At 37.8% G+C, this 18,161-nt stretch overlaps 1 pseudogene; it reads left to right on the forward strand.

Annotated features, from left to right (window-relative positions):
• Window positions 1-8,081: 8,081 nt before the first annotated feature.
• LOC114039475 lies at window positions 8,082-8,735 on the forward strand (annotated as a pseudogene).
• The last annotated feature ends 9,426 nt before the right edge of the window (window positions 8,736-18,161 follow it).

Below are 18,161 nucleotides of genomic sequence, written 5' to 3' on the forward strand. Positions count from 1 at the left end.
TCCACTACTAGACCAAAATTGTCATTTGTTAAAATGGTGACTCATGACTTGTTATGATTACCTGGCACTTGACACCATTCACATCAAAGACCAGTGACCACTTCCACTCCTGGATAATCTAACCTACATTTATTGGAAAGATAAATGGAAGATAGCCTTTCAGACTCAGTTTTAGGCAATGTGAATTTATAGTCATGACCCTTTTACTATATCATTTTCTTTCCATATTCCTTCATCTCATAGATGATCATAGGATTGCAGATATATAGCTGGAAGGATCCTCAGAGGTAATCTAGTCCAACCACTTTATTTTGAGTAAACTATCTATAATAAATAAATAAATATAATAAAAATAATTCTATTTATACACATACATACACACACATACACAGATATGCATACCCTAGGAGGTAGAATTCAAACCCAGGCCCATTGATTCCAGAGCCAGAGTTCTTTGTATTGTATCAGATTCTTTATCTTGGAAGACCTGAAGGATCATTGTGTAGTGAATTCCTTGGACAACATTTTAATTAATGCAGAAGATTCTGAACATCACACCTAATTAATTTGTAGTCCTGGCTCATCTTCAGGAGAACTATAACCACATAAAATGAGAGGACTATCTTTTGACCTAAAGTTAGTAGAATTTCTTAATCATCGGAGGGACCAGCAGACAGTCAGAATGGGCCCCCAGAAAGTGCACATAATGCTATAATATAAAGGAGGGGTGACTGTCACCATCTGCAGAAATTTCTATGGTTTGTGAGATACTTTTGAGAAGTTTATCAAAATCATATTTTAAAAATATTTTAAAGACTTTAGGTAACTATATACTACCTAACAGGAATTCTAGGAACCATAGAGGAAGTTCCCTGACACCATCCCTTGCTGGCTTCTTTGTTTTGGAAGATGATGCTTCTGAGGGGATGCCATAGTGATTGTCTTTTTCTGTGAACCAGCACTTTATGACACAGCCTACTTGTTTTGATGAGTCTGCACAAGTTACTTGGAAGTGAAGCTAGAATTCCAAATTGGGTCATAATGTTCATATCTAGCCAACCCCAAGAAAGCAAATGATTTCTATTTGGGGAATATTGGTTGGGGGTCTAGAACAGATTAAAGAACTCGAATACAGAAATGCCTAAATTGGAACATAAGTACATAAATAGGGAGAAGTAATGTGAAATAGTGAAAAGAGTACGAGATTTTAAAAGGATTTGGATTCAAATCCCCACTCTGAAACTTACTAGCTGTGTAACCTTGAGCAAGTACTTTCTCCTCTCTGGGTCTCAATTTCTTCATTTGTAAAATGAAGGGAACAGACTATGGTTGTCAGTTGGTCAATTCCAGCGACTTATCCCATAGGGGTAATATTTTCCTAATGCCCACTAGGTGGCACAAGGAGATCACTATAGGCAACCAAAACTAACTGCTGCTCAATGGTTCTGACACTGATTTTTGAGTAGCACTGAGAACAATTTGTATGTAAGTGATTCACTTGGAATTCCATTATTGTGACCCAATGTAGCAATATCAGCTATGAACGTAAGCGATAGCACCTATTCTAGTCTATATGTTATAGCTGCAGACAGGAGAACGTTTCCATTCAATTCAACAAACATTTACTAAGGGCATATATAGGGAATGAGATAGAGTTATACCTTCTCAGTGTAGCAGACATATACCCATTTCATCAGGAACTATATTTTCTATGATACTCCAGGCCTTAAGTTCAGTGTAATGACAGAGGCCCAGGACTGCCAATTCCCATCACACACTGTACCTTTGAGGGGATGTTGTGACAGTAAGAAGAGAGGTAGAAGCAAGAAAAGCAGAGGCATACATAAGGTTCCAATTTATGGAGCCAAGTGGAATTAGAGCAGAAGGCTGACTAAATAATAAAGCTGCTGGCTAAAATGAGATAACACAAAGTGTTTTTTGTAAACCTTAAAGTGATATATATATATATACATATACATATACATATATATGCTAGCTATTGTTATTATTAGCTATTATTAACAAATCCATTGAACTGTTTCCCTGAGTTTGCAGGGTGGAACCTGGACAAAATAGAATTTTCTTTTTTTTCTCAACTTAAGAAATAAAACAAACATTTCCATAATATAGTAGAATAGAAAAAAAAGATGATTATACATGAAACTCAAATCTATTTTGTATAACTTGCTATTCTTTTAAAATATATGACAAAGTTATCATGTAGCCTTTTTTGCCTTTTTTTCTTTCCACTTCTCCTCTCTCACTCCCAGGATGGCTACCATTAGACACAAATACGTGTGTGTGTGTGTGTGTGTGTGTGTGTGTGTGTGTGTGTATGTAAAACCATTCTTTCTCTGGATGCTAAAACTGGGTCTGAAAGGCTTTCTTCTATTTTTCTTCCCAATAAATATTGGTTGGATTATCCAGGACTTGACTTTAGAGTCAAGTCAGATAGAGAGGTTGGTTTAGCAGTAAAGCAGATGGTAATGTTCTTCATTAATGTTGTTTCTACTGATAAAATCATATCTGTTTCTGACTTTGAGCTATTTGACAGTGCCAAGGACTTTCTTTCTGGTCAATAACTCTTTTCTGAGTCTTCAGTAGCTACGCCTGCTGAAGAGGCAAGGGCTGAGTACTTGCAGAAACAACTGACAGACCCTGTTCTATAAAGTTTGCTCCCCAGATGATGGGTGTAGGGGCTGGGCTGAAAGCAAGACAAATAATCTTCGGGACAGTGGCATTCCCTAGTACTTGGGCTGACCTACCCACTGGTGGTAATTGGTCAGTGATTGGTGTTGGTGATAGCAAGGAAGGTTGGGCCCTTTTTATATAGGAGACCACTCTCCTCAATAATGATGGAGGGTAGGTGAGTGGGGGAAGTCTAGCCTGGAAGTAGGGCTAATCATCTGTTGGCCCTTGAAGATACAAGACAAAAATAAAGCAATCCATTAACTCAAACAGAGTTAACTAGGTAGCATTGGGGATAGATTGTTATTAGGTTGCTACAATATATACAGAGATAAGTAAGTACAAGGTAATGTGAGGAGGGACATCATGTTAACAATTGGAAGGGCTCAGGGAAGTTTAATTGGAAAAGGTGACATCTGAGGTAGGGATTGAAGGAACATAAAGATTCTGAGAAATGGAGATAAGGAAGGAACTCATTCCTGGAATAGAGGTAGCTTGTGTGAATACATGGAGGCAAGAAATGGATTATTGAATTCCATGAATATTTAATAGCCTAAGGTAGGTATAACTGAGTATACGTGGCTCAGTGGATAGACTGCTGGGCCTGGAGTCAGAAGACCTGAATTCGAATCCAGCCTTAGACACTGTGTGAGACCCTGGGCAAGTCACTTAATCTCTGCTTGCCTTAATCCACTAGAGAAGGAAACGGCAAACCACTCCAATATCTTTGCCAAGAAAGCTCCTTGGACAGTATGGTCTATAGGGTCAGGAAAAGTCAGGCATGACTGATCAACACCAACTTTGAGTATGTGAAAAGAAGTAATATGAAATGATGTTTGAAAGATAAGCCAGAGGATTAGGGAGATTGGGGAGGACCCTATTTGCCAGGTTGAGGAATTTGTATTTGATCTTAGCAGCAATAGAGAGTCTTGTTTTTGAGCAAGGGAGTGAAATGAACTCAATAACCTATTTTAGGAAGATTAAGAATGGAGAGGTGTGTGTGTGTGTGTGTGTGTGTGTGTGTGTGTGTGTTTATGGGCAGCAGGAAATGAGTCAGTGGATAAGGAAAGACTGAAGAGGGGAAATGAAATGCTCATGGAAGAAATGAGAAGGAATATCAAGAACATAAGTATCATGGTTAGCAAGGAAAAGGGCCAACTCTTCCTCGGAGAATAAAGGAAAAGAGAACAGGTAAAGAAATAGGGAAGTTTTGGGGTATGGAATAAGGGAGGTGTGGGAATTTACAGTAGATTGCCTTCTCAATCCAAATACAGGAAAAGGAAATTCATGTAGCTCTTAATAATAATAGTAACAACAACAGCTAGCCTCTATATAGCACTTTAAGGTTACAAAGAACTTTATATATGTTAGCTCATTTAATAGTCATAACAACCCTAGGAGATAGGTGCTAAAAAGTGACTACAGCTGTTTTAGGTTTTGCTTTATGGGCCAACTCCAGTTGCTGGTGTCCCTTTCATATACAATTCAATGCAACAAACATTTATTAAGTACTTAGCAGTCGGGATTTCACAAGACCTAGAAGCTTCTACTCTAAAAGACCATAGGTCTTGGAACGTTATATTTTGAAGAACAAAAGAACTGGTGTTATATCCAAGAACAATTTACCCAGAAAAGTTGAGTAAAATCTTGAATGAAAAAAAAAATGGACATTTGACAAACTGAAAGACTTTTAGGTATTTGCAAAAGAAGACCAGAACTCAATGGGAAAATTTGATATAAAAGATACAGAAGAAATATAAGGAAAACATTAAAGACTAATTATAAGGCACTCATTAAGGTCAAACTATTTACTTATTATATATGTGAAAATGTTATCAGTATTCTTAAAACTGTAATCATTACTAAAGTAGTTCGAAAGAAAGCTTAGGGCTGAGTTGTGTATGGTGGGGTGATTCTAAAAAACTAAATTGGGCAGGAAAAGGTAAAAGGAAACAATTATATTATAAAAATGGGGTGTGAAAGGAAGAACTAATACAGAGAAAGCAGGTGGGGTGGAAGGATGGTAATGTTTGAACCTTACTCTCATCTAGGTTGAAGAGGAAATAATGTATATATGTCTAAAAGGCTGTTGAAGTCTTCTGAATATGTAAAGAGGTGAGAAAACTGGGGGGACAGGGTGAGGGAAGGACTTTTGGAGAGGTGTGTAAATTGAGATTGGTGGCATGGGACAGAGGATGGAGGGACTCTTGGAGAGAGTGAGTGAAGTGGGGGGATGAGAGGGTGGAGGGAGAAGATAAGGTAATAGGGAAAGGGTAAAAAGAGAAGCTGAAAAAAAATAGTGAGTAAAAATAAGATGGAGGGAGACTCACAAAGAGTAATTATAACTTTGAATATGAATGGAATATTTTAGCAATTCTTTTTGTGGTGGCAAAGAACAGGAAATTGCAGGCATTAACTGGGGAATGGCTAAACAAATGGTGATATATGGTTGTGATGGAATACTACTCTGCTATAAATAAGAAATGATGAACTCAATGATCTTAGAAAGGCATGGAAAGATTTGCACTACATGATAAAGAGTGAGGTGAGCAGAATCAAGAGAACATTATATACAGTAATAGCAATATTGTTTTAAGAGTAACTTTGAGTGACTTAAGTCCTTTTGACTATTATAAATACACAAATTAAAAATAAAGGACATATGAAGAAAGATGCTATCTGCATCCAGAGAAAGAACTGATAAATAGAAGTATGTATAGAATAATTTTATTTATGTATATATGTGTATGTGTATACATTTACATATATATACACACATACATGCACATACCTATTTGTGTCTAATAGTAACCATCTCCAGGTTGGGGGGAAGGGAAAAAAAAGAAAATTATACGATAAATTTGTTGTATATGTGGAGGGAATAACAAATTGTATATGGTAGATTTTCAGTTTCATATGCAATCATCTTTTTTATTGTACTGTGTTATGGAAATGCTTGTCTTGTTCTATGAATTGAAAATAAAATAAATTTGTTATGCAAAAAAGTACTTAACAGAACTTATGAATTGGAAAAGACCTCAGAAGCCATCCAGTTTAATTTATCCCTGAAAAAGAATCCCTTCTATAGCGTTTTGAAAAGTCTTCATCAGGTGTAGCTAGGTGGCACAGTGGATAGAGAACTGGCCCCAGAGTCAGAAGTCCCTGAGTTCAAATCTGGCCTCAGACACTTCATACTTAGTAGCTTGTGTGACTCTGGGCAAGTCACTTAAACCTAGTTTCCTCACCAAAAACAAACAAACAAACAAAAACAATAGAAAAGTATTTGTCTAGCGTTTTCTAAAAAGATTTCCAAAGGAGGTCAACCCAGCAATTCAATTCACAAATACTTGAAGATAATTATCATGCCCCTCTTAAATCTTCTTTTCTCCAGATTTCTTGAACATAGCCTAAGATGACATGAACTGGAAGTCCTTCATCATCCAGATTACACTCTTTTGGTGGCTGTCCAGTATGTCAGTATCCTTCCTAAAATGTAGTAACTTGAAATAATCACTTGAATCCAATGTGTTCATACTGATACCTAGGGATAGAAAGATAAAAAACAAAATAGTCCTTGCCCTCAAGGAGCTTAAATTTTAGTAGGGGATACAATAAATATCAGTAAATACAAAATTATTTAAACAAGAGAGTTCTAATTGCTGAGGGGATCAGGAAAGGCCTCATGTAGGAGATGGCACTTCAGATGTAATTAGAAGAAAGCTAGGGACTCTGAGGGATAGAGAAGAGAGTATATTCCGGATATGGAATATACTTGAGCTAAGGCCTGGAAGTGAGATTTTGCATGGGGAATAACTTATAGGTTAATTTAACTAGAACAATGAGTATGTAGGAGAGTAATATGAAATAAGACTAGATATGAAGCTTGGAGCCCATTATGAAGGGCTTTGAATGTCAAGCTAAGCATTTTATATTTTATCTTAGAGGCAATAGAGAAGAATTGAAGATTTTTAAGTAGGAAGGTGGCATGGTCTAGAATCAGAGTTAGCAGATGCCAGTAGTTCTTGCAATATGTCCATTCTGGATATCCCAGTATGCCATTGGTTAGTAATAGCAACCAGTTTTCTATCATCCACAAAAAATCTTAGAAAACCAGGGATTGAGGTACTAACACCCACAACTGGGGTGGCTTAGAACATGGTGATGGCAAAAATGACTCATAATTTCAGCACTTCCAATCTTAGCCTTATCATGCAGATTTCCCCTTTTTTCTCTGAAACATTGCTTGAAATTGAGTTAGTATTGAGATAATTTTGATTTTACCTTTTAGAGCTTTGCTCTTTAGTCCAGTGCTTCTTAAACTGTGGGTCGCATACCCATATGGGTAACTGAATATGGGGGTCGCAAAAAATTTGGCAATAGTAAAAGGTTTTGGAACGCTCAATTACCAAAAATTAATTCCAAATCAAACGTGTAATGAATCCAAGATGTTTCTGGCAGCGCTTGCCCATGTTGTATCATGCAACTTCACTGCAGCCTTGGTTCTGAAGACACAATATGCACACTTTGTACTGAGCATGCCATCATGCCATGCAACACCAACAGACACTGCCAGAAACACCTCGGCTCAGATTCGAGACTATTGTATGTTGTGAATTGCAGTGTTTTTTACTGTACATACAAATTTCTGCTCTTACAGAAACATAATAATTTAATTATGAAAAAAAGACTTTTAATATTTTCCTACAATCATTCCTCAGCATGTAAGTATCAAATTAATATATCTTTGGATTGTGAAAAATTGCTGTTGTCTCCTTCTTTTACAGAAACATAAGTGTTTAATTGCAATAAGCAGAGATAAAAGCCCTTTAATAATATTTCTCCACCATCACTGCTGTATATGTATATAAGTGTGAACATCAATTTTTAAAATTAAACACAAATGTGATTTCATAAACTAAAGCTACTATGTATTTGAGAAATTATTAGCAATATTTATTTATATTTTAGGAGAAAAATATTTTTTGTTATGGATAAGTGGATAAATTTAGACAGAAGAAGTAAAAATACTGATAACAATGTGGCAGAGTCTTCGCTACCAGGTTGTAGTGCACCTAAATTGACAAGAAAAAGAAAATATGTCTAATCACTTTTGCAATATAGATTTACTTTAATAATGATGATGGTGTAGAAAAACCTCTTTGCTTAATTTGTAATGAAGTTTTGGCTGTGGAGAGCATGAAACCGGCCAACTGAAATAGCATCCTAATACCAAGCAAGCAACATACTGCAGTAAATCAAAGGAATATTTTGAACAACTTTTAAAATCTTCAAATAAAGAAGAACAATGTTTTGAGAAATTTGTTACTGTCAATGAAAAGTATTTACTTGCATCTTATGAAACTTATTTTGCAAAAAACTAAAACGCCCTATGCAATAGGAGAAGATCTCATGTTACCTGCTGCTATTAAAATGTCAGAAATACTTTTTCCACTCCAGACATCCTCCGTGAAGCTTCCGAGCCGAGAGGACTTCTCCTGCTCCTGCAATCCAATGCTCTTCCTAGGAGGGGGTCTGATGGCAGGATCGCAAGGATGACTGAGGCCGAAGTGAACCCCAAAGCTTACCCATTGGCTGATGCCCGGCTCACCAAAAAACTTCTGGACCTGGTACAGCAATTCTGTAACTACAAGCAGCTCCGGAAGGGTGCCAATGAAGCCACCAAGATCCTCAACAGAGGCATCTCTGAGTTCATCGTGATGGCTGCAGATGACGAGCCCCTGGAGATTATCCTTCACCACCCGCTGTTGTGTGAGGACAAGAACGTCCCCTACGTGTTCGTGCACTCCAAGCATGTGCTGGGCCGGGCTTGTGGCGTCTCCCAGCCTGTCATCACCTGCTCCATCACCATCAAGGAAGGCTCCCAGCTGAAGCCCCAGATTCAGTCCGTCTAGCAGTCAATCGAGAGACTCTTAGTGTGAGCCTGCCCATGGGGCTTGGCCGGGGTTGTGACCTGGGAGGGCTGTGGTCATGCCATGGCGGCGGGAGGATGGCGGGCAGAGACTGTTCTCAGGCGACTTTCAATGTTAAACATTTTTATGGCTGATAAAAAAATAAATAAAATAAAATGTCAGAAATAGTTCATGGGAAAAGGTATGGGGATGAAATTTGTAAAATTCCTTTATCAAATGATACTATTTTCAAAAGGATTTCTGAAATTGGTAATGACCAATTTGAGCAGCTTATTACTAGGCTTAAGGGCAAGCCCAAAGTTCTCAATTTAGATAGAGGAAACAACTGATATTTCTAACATGGCACAGTTGTTACTTAATGTAAGATATGTTTATGAAGGAATCATACATGAGAAATTATTGTTTTGTTGCCCTTTAGAAGGGCACACAAGAGGGGAAGATACATACAGGAGCCGTCAACATTGAGGCAAGATCCAATACAGCAGAAAGATTACAACTTGCTGAAGGTTCAGATTGCATTTTTAAGCAATAAAGTATTTTTTTAAATTAAGGTTTGTAGCCAAGACTAAAGTGGAGGAGAGTTGACACTCCACTTTTTGTTTGCAGATGATTGTGCACTCAATTCAACCGCTGAGGCTGAGATGCAACAGGGTATGTAATGATTCTCTGCCACTTGTGCTAATTTTGGTCTGACAATTAATACTAAGAAGACAGAGGTTCTCCACCAGCCAGTATCACATCATCCATACATGGAACCATCAGTTACAGTAAATGGAGAGATTTTGAATCCTGTGGATAAGTTTACTTACCTTAGTAGTATACTTTCCATAGATGTACACATACATGATGAGGTCTGGCACACATTGCCAGAGCTAGCTCAGTGTTTGGGAGGCTCCAACAGAAAATATGGGAGAAAAGAGGTATTAGACTACCTACCAAACTGAAGTTCCACAGAGCTATTATACTGACCTCATTGTTGTATACTTGTGAAACCTGGACAGCACCATGAAACAGCATGTGAAACTACCAGCACCATGTCAGGAAACTGAATCTTTCCATTTGAACTTTCTGAAGATCTCCTGGCAAGATAAAGTAGACATTGAGATCCTTTCTCAAGTTGAATTGCCAAGCATCCAAACTCTGCTGCAGAGAGTGCAACTGTAATGGGCTGACTGTGTTGTTAAAATGCCAAATGTATATTTGCCTAAAAGACTATTTTATGGAGAGCTCCCACAAGGCAAGCACTCACATGGAGGTCAGAAGAAGTGACACAAAGATACTCTCAAGGTCTTTCTGAAGAACTTTGGAATTCATTGTGAGGCATAGGAGATATTGACATAGGACTGCCCAGCATGGAGTGCCTGCATCAAAGAAGGTGGAATCTTCCTTCCTGTGGTAGAGTCTTCCAAACTTATATTGGCCTGATCAGCTACAGTTGGACACATTGTGCCTTGACCCCAACATAATGAGGTCCTCTCTTGGTCCTCTTCGAGCATGAATGACAACAACCAACCTAGACTACAGTATAGTGTGAACGTAGCTTTACATGCACTGGGAAACCCAAAAATTAGTATGACTTGCTTTATTGCAATGTTTGTTTTATTGTGGTCGTCTGTAACTGAACCCATTGTATCTCTGACCTATACTTGCAATAATAATAACAATAACAATGTGAACATTCATATAGCACTTTAAGGTTTGCTTGACATATATTATCATGTTTGATCCTCACAACAACCCTGTGAGACAGGTTCGATTATTATCTCTATTTTACAAATGGGGAAACTGAAACTGAGAAAGGTTAAGTTAACTTGCTCAGGGTAACAACATAGCTAGTTGAATGTCTCTGGCAAGATTTGAAGTTGGATCCTACTGATCCAGGTCAGGCACTTTATCTACAACTTTATCTTCTTCTCTCCAGGCTTCAGCTTCTTCCTCTGCAAAGCAAAGAGAACGGAGTACACGATCTTTAAGTTTCCTTCTAGCTCTGAAGTATCATGATTCAAAGACAATCCTTGGCTAGATGGTAAGAGATACCCTAAATCCAGGTCAATTATTTCTGAAGTCCATTCCAGTTATAAATCCTTTTATTCTATAAATTCAGAATCTTCTGACCCCTTTGCTACTTTTATCTTTAGACCTGCTGCTGCCCCAGGGGCTTTGATGGAATAAATTTTCTCTGAAATACTAGGTCCTGACAGTTGCCTACTCCTCTCACTCCCTCCACCCCCTTTAATGAGAGGCAAGCTGCACCTGCAGCCCTTGGTCACCTGCTTTGGCTGCAAATACAATGCTACTAGCCCTTGTCCCATACTCCCAAGGAGCATGAAAGAAGGCAGAGAACAAATGGCCTCTGTTCTGGGCTCAGAGTCTCTTTTTGGTTTCTCCTGCTTGCTAGTGTTGTTCTTGCTAACTTTGACCTCGCAGGCTTTGAACCATACTTACTGCTAAAATTGCGGGCCTGTTGGGCATAAAACACCCTTGTGCTTGCCTTCTGTTTACTGTCTAGCTGCAGCTAGTTAGGGGCTCTCTAGCTGCATGCTTTGTTATCTCCTTATCTCTGTTCTAGGCTTCACCATTCAAGCACTCTGACTAAATGAGTGGAGATTTCACCTCTCCAATTCAAGAAGGGATTATTTTTTATTTTACTGAGCCCATCTGAATTTGGATGGAGCAGGTATCCTTTGAGAAATTGGGCATTCATTCTCCCACAGCTGTAATAAAATGGGTCAACTGTCCCTCTCCCCTACTTGTCTTCAATGTATATCAAATGCTTGCTCTGTGCAAAGCACTACTGGGGAAATGCCAAAATTAAACAAAACCTACTTCTTTGTGGAGTTTATATTCTAAAAGGGGGACATGAAACATACTGTGATATATCAATGAATCTTTGATCTCCTTAATATGGGACTCCTTTCAACAATACAGATAGAAACTCATCCATCCGGTCTCATCTTGTGTGACTCTTGTCTGTGTTTACAGGGAGTTCATCCTAAGTACTGTGGGCCTTCTAGATTACCTGATGTTTTGTGGATGTCTACAGCTTAAACCAAGCTGATTGTTAAAATTTTAATGTGAGCATTTATGCCTCAGAAATAGACAATACTGAATGAGACCTATTGAATGTATGTTTATAATTGTTGCATTTTTGTTTTTGTTCAGTCATTTCAGTCCATCTGACTCTTCATGACCCCTTTTGGGATTTTCTTGGCAGAGATATTAGAGTTTTCCTTCTCCATTTCCTTCTCTGGCTCATTTTACAGATGAGGAATTAAGACAAACAGGGTTAAGTGACTTGCTAAGGATCACTCAGCTTGTAAGTGTCTGGGGCCAGATTTGAAATAAGGAAGATGAGTCTTCTTGACTTCAGGCCCAGCACTCTATCCACTGCACCACCTAGCTGCCCTATTTTTTGTTATATGTGTGCTATATATGCTATTTCTGCTCATATTTTTGCTTGTTCTTTACAATTCTAATGTAGATGGCATATACTAAGTAAATGCATATGTATTACATTATGTGGTTAAGTTCATCACCTTTGTGTCATATGCTAATTTATGTGTGCTTGTAATTTATATTTATAAATATTCAAATTTGTTCCATCTAACTTGGAGAAAATGCATTTTTAGGGAAGATATAAAGAAGCATGTTATATAATTTTTGTCAGTACTTTGATATTTCTTTTTTCATGGCTCTCAATTTTTTTATTTGATATTTTCCCCAATTACATACTTTGATATTTCAACATAATTTTTTTTGCCCTTCTTCCCAAGATACTTGGCACCCAGAGCAGGGGTGCTTCCTAGCAGGAGGAAAATACAGAAGCAGATAAGATGATGTAATAGATGATGCTACCTGCACATGAACTTGGATTGAGTAGACTGACTGGTGGGGGATGAAGTAGTTAGGAGACCTATATAAACTGATGCAAAGTGAAGTAAGAAAAAAAAAAACTAGATCACGGTGCACAGTAACAACAATGTTGTAGTGATGATTAACTGTGAAAGATTTGGCTGCTTTGATCAATGCAATGATCCAAGACAGTTTCAAAGGACTCAGGATAAAAAAATGCTATCTACTTCCAGAGAGAGAGAACTCTCAGCACAGAAATGCTAAAGTAGAATTCACAACTCTCAAACTGAAAATCTTCTACCCATAAAAAAAATAATACACATAAGACAAGAAAAGAAGCAGTTGAATAGGAAAATATCTTCATATTAATTTTTTCTGTCATAGGGTTTAGTATAGAAGATATATTAATAATTAATACATATTTATATCTATATATCTAGCTCTTTATCTAGAGTTAGACAGATAGAACCAAAAGTCATTCCCCAATAGATAAGTGGTCAAAAGACATTAAAAACTTTTCTCAAAAAGATAATTGCAAACTATTAATAACCATGTGAAAAAAATGTTCCAGATCATTAATAAAGAAATGCAAATCAATTTAGCCCTAGGATTTCACCTCAGACCCTGCAGACTGGCATAGATGACAAAAGTTGGGAATAGTCAATGCTAGGGGTGTTGCAAGAGCTGGCAGTCAGTACAACCATTTTGAAAAGCAATTTTGAATTATGCAAATAAAGGGATTAAAATGCTCATACCATTTGACCCAGAAATTTTCTTATTAGGCTCATACCCCAAGGACACCATTGATAAAAAGAAAAGCCCGATATACAAAAATATTTATAGCAACATTCTTTGTCATAGCAAGAATTAAAAACAAATTAGATTCTCATTGATTGGGAAATGGCTAAACAAACTGTGGGTACACGAATGTAATTCAATTTTTATTACTGAGCTGCAAAAAATTGTGAATGTGATGAATACAGAGAGGCATGGAAAGATATATATGAACTGGTGCAGAGTGAAATAAGCAAAGCCAAGAAAATACATACAATATAATATAACAATGTAAATGGAAAGAATAACCACAAAAAAACATCGTAAGGGAATCCTGAAAAGTTAAAAAAGAACAAACATGGCTCAAAAAAAGAAATGTAAGAAGATACACTTACCCTATCCTTTTCCAGAGGTGGAAGGACCACAAGTATTGCACATTGTACATATTTTCATATTACTTCTTTGTTGTATCAGTTAATTATGCTGATTTTTTCCTCTTTTTTGTCATTAAAAATACTACTTGTTATCTGAGAAGTTTTGCTGGGACAGGGAAGAGAAGGAACATTAGAGGAAACTATGATGATACAAAAAAAGACATCAATAAAAATTTATCCAAAGACAAATTGCATTAGATCAGTTTTTGAACACTGTTTGAATCCTGAACTAACAATGTGACTCTGTCTAAGCGGAATGATGAAGCAGAGGTGGCAAAGAACTCAACAATTTCTATTCCCTATTCTAGGAGCACTGCCAGAGAAGTATAGATATCCTATTTGCCACCTGATGTTAAAACAAGGCAGAACTCTAGCTATTGGGACTCAGAAACTCTAGGGAGTTTCCTCCCTTAGAATGGTCTGCACATTTTCAGAAAGTTATCAGATACTGACATCACAGAAAAAAAAGTCCCATACTGACTTTGAAAACATCACCTAGGCATCGGCCAGTTTCATGACGGAAGCACTTTTTGGAACTACCCTGGGAGATCTTTGAAACCACAATCTTCTTCAGTACCTACTTCCCCTCAATCCAATGGCCTACTAAATCTTTTTTGAAAGTTATTATCTGGGTGGAGCCAAGATGGCAGAGTAAAAGCAGTGACTTGCTTGAGCTCTCCCCCAAACTTCTCCAAATACCTATAAAAAATGACTCTAAACAAATTCTAGAGCAGTAGAACCCCCCAAAAGACAGACTGAAACAAATTTCCAGCCCAAGACAACCTGGATAGTTGATGGAAAAAGTCTGTTGTGCCAGGCTGGGAGAGGAGCACAGTTCAGCGTGGAAAAGGTGGGCAAAGACAGGGCCACAGCAAACCCAGAGCAGGATTTAAGGGACTGAATCACAGACAGTGTTGGTTTCCAGACTTCTCAACCTACAAACACCAAAGACAACTTAGAAGGTCAGTGGTAAAGGTCTGTTGGACCTGTGAGAGAGGAGTATGGTTTGGTCCCAGCCCTGGCACAGCCCCAGGGTGGCAATGGTGGCAACTGCTTTTGGCACTTTCAGCCTACAGACAGTGGGAGTGTCAAGCCACTGATCAGAGGGGGATTATAGAGATATCTTTGTTGGTGCTGAGGCAGGATTATCTTGTTTTGTCTGTGCTTGGATCTGGGTTGCAGTCCCGGGTGGCAAACCTGGGGTAAGGAAGAGTGCTGGAGCGGTGGAACTTGTGGTAGTAGTGGAGAGGGAATTGTCCTTACAGTTCCAAGGCAGAAAAGAGTGCTTGTGGTCACTCATAGACCAGAGCACAGGCCAGGAAAGGAGTAAACACCTCACCTTTGACCATACCACCTTGGAACAACTGAAAATTTATAGGTCTCTAGAAGTACCTGTGAAAACAACTGCACAAAACCTCCGAAGCTTGGGACAGTACACTCTTCGCACTGGAAGCAGACCTCTACCTTAACAAAGTGTTTAAAAGTCAAGTAATTGGCTGAGAACATGAGCAAACAGAGAAAAAATACTGACTATAGAATCTTGCTTTGGTGACAAAGAACAAAATATACAACCAGAAGAAGACAACAAAGTCAAAGCTCCTATATCCAAAGTCTCTAAGAAAAATATGGATTGATCTCAGGCCATGAAAGAGCTCAAAAAGGATTTTGAAAATCAAATAAGAGAAGTAGAGGAAAAATTGGGAAGAGAAATGAGAGTGATGTAAGAAAATCATGAAAAACAATTCAACAGTTTGTTAAAGGAGACTCAAGAAAATCCTGAAGAAAATGACACCTTAAAAATAGCCTAACCCAAATGGCAAAAGAGGTCCAAAAAGCCAATGAGGAGAAGAATACCTTAAAAAACAGAATTGGCAAATGGAAAAGGAGGTTCAAAAACTCACTGAGGAAAATAATTCCTTAAAAATTAGAATGGAGGAAATGGAAGCTAATGATTCTTTGAGAAATCAAGAAATTATAAAACAAAACCAAAAGAATGAAAAAATAGAAGACAATGTGAAATTGCTCACTGGAAAAACAACTGACCTGGAAAATAGCTACAGTAAAGATAATTTAAAAGTTATTGGATTACCTGAAAGCTATGATCAAAAAAAGAGCCTAGACATCATCTTTCAAGAAATTATCAAAGAAAACTGCCCTGATATTCTAGAACCAGAGGGTAAAATAGAAATTGAAAGAATCCACCTCCTGAAAGAGATCCCAAAAGGAAAACTGCTAGGAATATTGTAGCCAAATTCCAGAGGTCAAGGGCAAAATATTGCAAGCAGCCAGAAAGAAACAATTCAAGTATTATGGAAACACAATCAGGATAACACAAGATTTAGCAGTTTCTACATTAAGGAATCAGTGGGCTTGGAATATGATATTCTGGAGGTCAAAGCAGCTAAAATTAAAACCAAGAATCACCTACCCAGCAAAACTGAGTATAATCCTTCAAGGAAAAACATAGATATTCAGTGAAACAGAGGACTTTCAAGCATCCTTGATGAAAAGACCAGAGCTGAATAGAAAATTTGACTTTCAAATATAAGACTCAAGAGAAGCATGAAAAGGCTAATAAGAAAGAGAAATCATTAGGGACTTAGTGAAGTTGAACTGTTTACATTCCTACATGAAAAGATGATATTTGTAACTCATGAGACCTTTCTCAGTATTAGGGTAGTTGAAGGGAACATATATATATATATATATATATATATATGTATATGTATATATATATATACCTACACACACACACACACACACACATATATATATATACATACACATATATGGTAAATTGTCTCACATAAAAGATGCAAGAAAAAGCTTTTATATTGGAAGGGAAGAAGCGGGAGGTAAGGAGGAATAAATGAATCTTATTCTCATTGGATTTGGCTTAAGGAGGGAACAACATACACATTCAATTGGGTATGGAAATCTATCTTACTCTACAGGAAAATAGGGGGAAAGGGATACGAGAGGGGGGAATGGTAGAAGGGAGGGCAGATTGGGGGAGGGGGTAATCAGAAGCAAACATTTTTGAGGAGGCACAGGGTCAAAGGAGAGAATAGAATAAACAGGGGAGTAGGATAGAATGGAAGGAATTATAGTTAGTCTTTCACAACATGACTAGAATGGAAGTGTTTTGCATGATTACACATGTATAACCTATCAAATTGCTTGCCTTCTCAATGAGGGTGGGTGGGGAGGGAGGAAGGGAAAGAATTTGGAACTCAAAGTTTTAAAAACAAATGTTAAAAATTGTTTTTACATGCAACTGGGACATAAGATATAGAGGCAATCTATCCTGCCCTACAGGAAAATAGGAGAAGAGTGTAAGAGAAGTGGGGGATGGTGATAGAAAGGAGGGAAGATTGGGGGAAGGAGTATTCAGAATGCATGCTGTCTTGGGATGGGGGGAGGGGAAAGATGGGGAGAAAATTTGGAACTCAAAATCTTGTAGAAATGAATGTTGAAAACTAAAATAAATACGGTAAAAAAAAAGAAAGTCATTATCTGAATGAGTCATAGGGAGAAGGAATAGGACTATTGGCCAATCATGAGGCAACATGGTATAATGGAAAGAACACTTGCATTGGTAACTAAGAACCCTGGATTCTAGTTTTGGATCCACTATATATGTATGACCTTGGTCAAATCATTTGCCTTCCCTGAGTCTCAATTTCTTCATCTGTTAAATGAGGAAGTATGACAAGATTGAGGGCTCTTAACAAGGAAAACATGAATAGATTTTGGGGGCATCTGTGAACCGGATGGGAAAACAATTATATCTTTATTCTCACTAGCCTTTAATTGAAATTTAGCATTTCCTTCGATTATGAATGTGGACAACAAGTATTATTCTGAGAACGGATCCATGGATCCATAGACTTCAACAGATGCCAAAGGCATCCATGACACAAAAAAAGGTTAAGAACTCATGGACTAAATGCCCTAAAGTCCCTTGTCACCTCTATTGTTCTTTGGTTCTGAGTATGATCCAGGTCAGGAAAGGGCAGAGTGGTTGTTAAGGGGTGAGTGTGTAAAGTGATTATTGAATTCATTTCTCAGGAGGCTTAGAAACAGAAATGAATATTTCAGAGTTGTACAATTATGTAGTGGGTGTGTATCTGTACATGATCTCCATATTCCCACATATTTAGAACCAAGAACATTTTATTCATCAGAACAAATTCTACTTGGACTCCACCTTCCAAAAGCTAAGTATGGACTTAACAGTATGGCAACATCTCCTTCTCTGATTGGGTAGGCATACTTCCAGTGTGTACAATTTTTAAAAAGGGAGACCCTTCTGGGGTGTGGTGACCTATAGCTCACCTATATGTAGGGTTGGGAGGAGTAATGAGTATGAGTGTGTCTGGGCAACATGAGACAAAGAAATGGCAGCCATATCCAGATCATTTTCAGGGTGTAGGAGGTGTGTGCCATAGAGCCAAGGTAGCATAGAGCAATGGAGATGGAT

The sequence above is a fragment of the Vombatus ursinus genome, unplaced genomic scaffold (genome assembly GCF_900497805.2).
Source record: "Vombatus ursinus unplaced genomic scaffold, bare-nosed wombat genome assembly UNPS02011916.1, whole genome shotgun sequence".
NCBI classification, from domain to species: Eukaryota; Metazoa; Chordata; class Mammalia; order Diprotodontia; family Vombatidae; genus Vombatus; species Vombatus ursinus.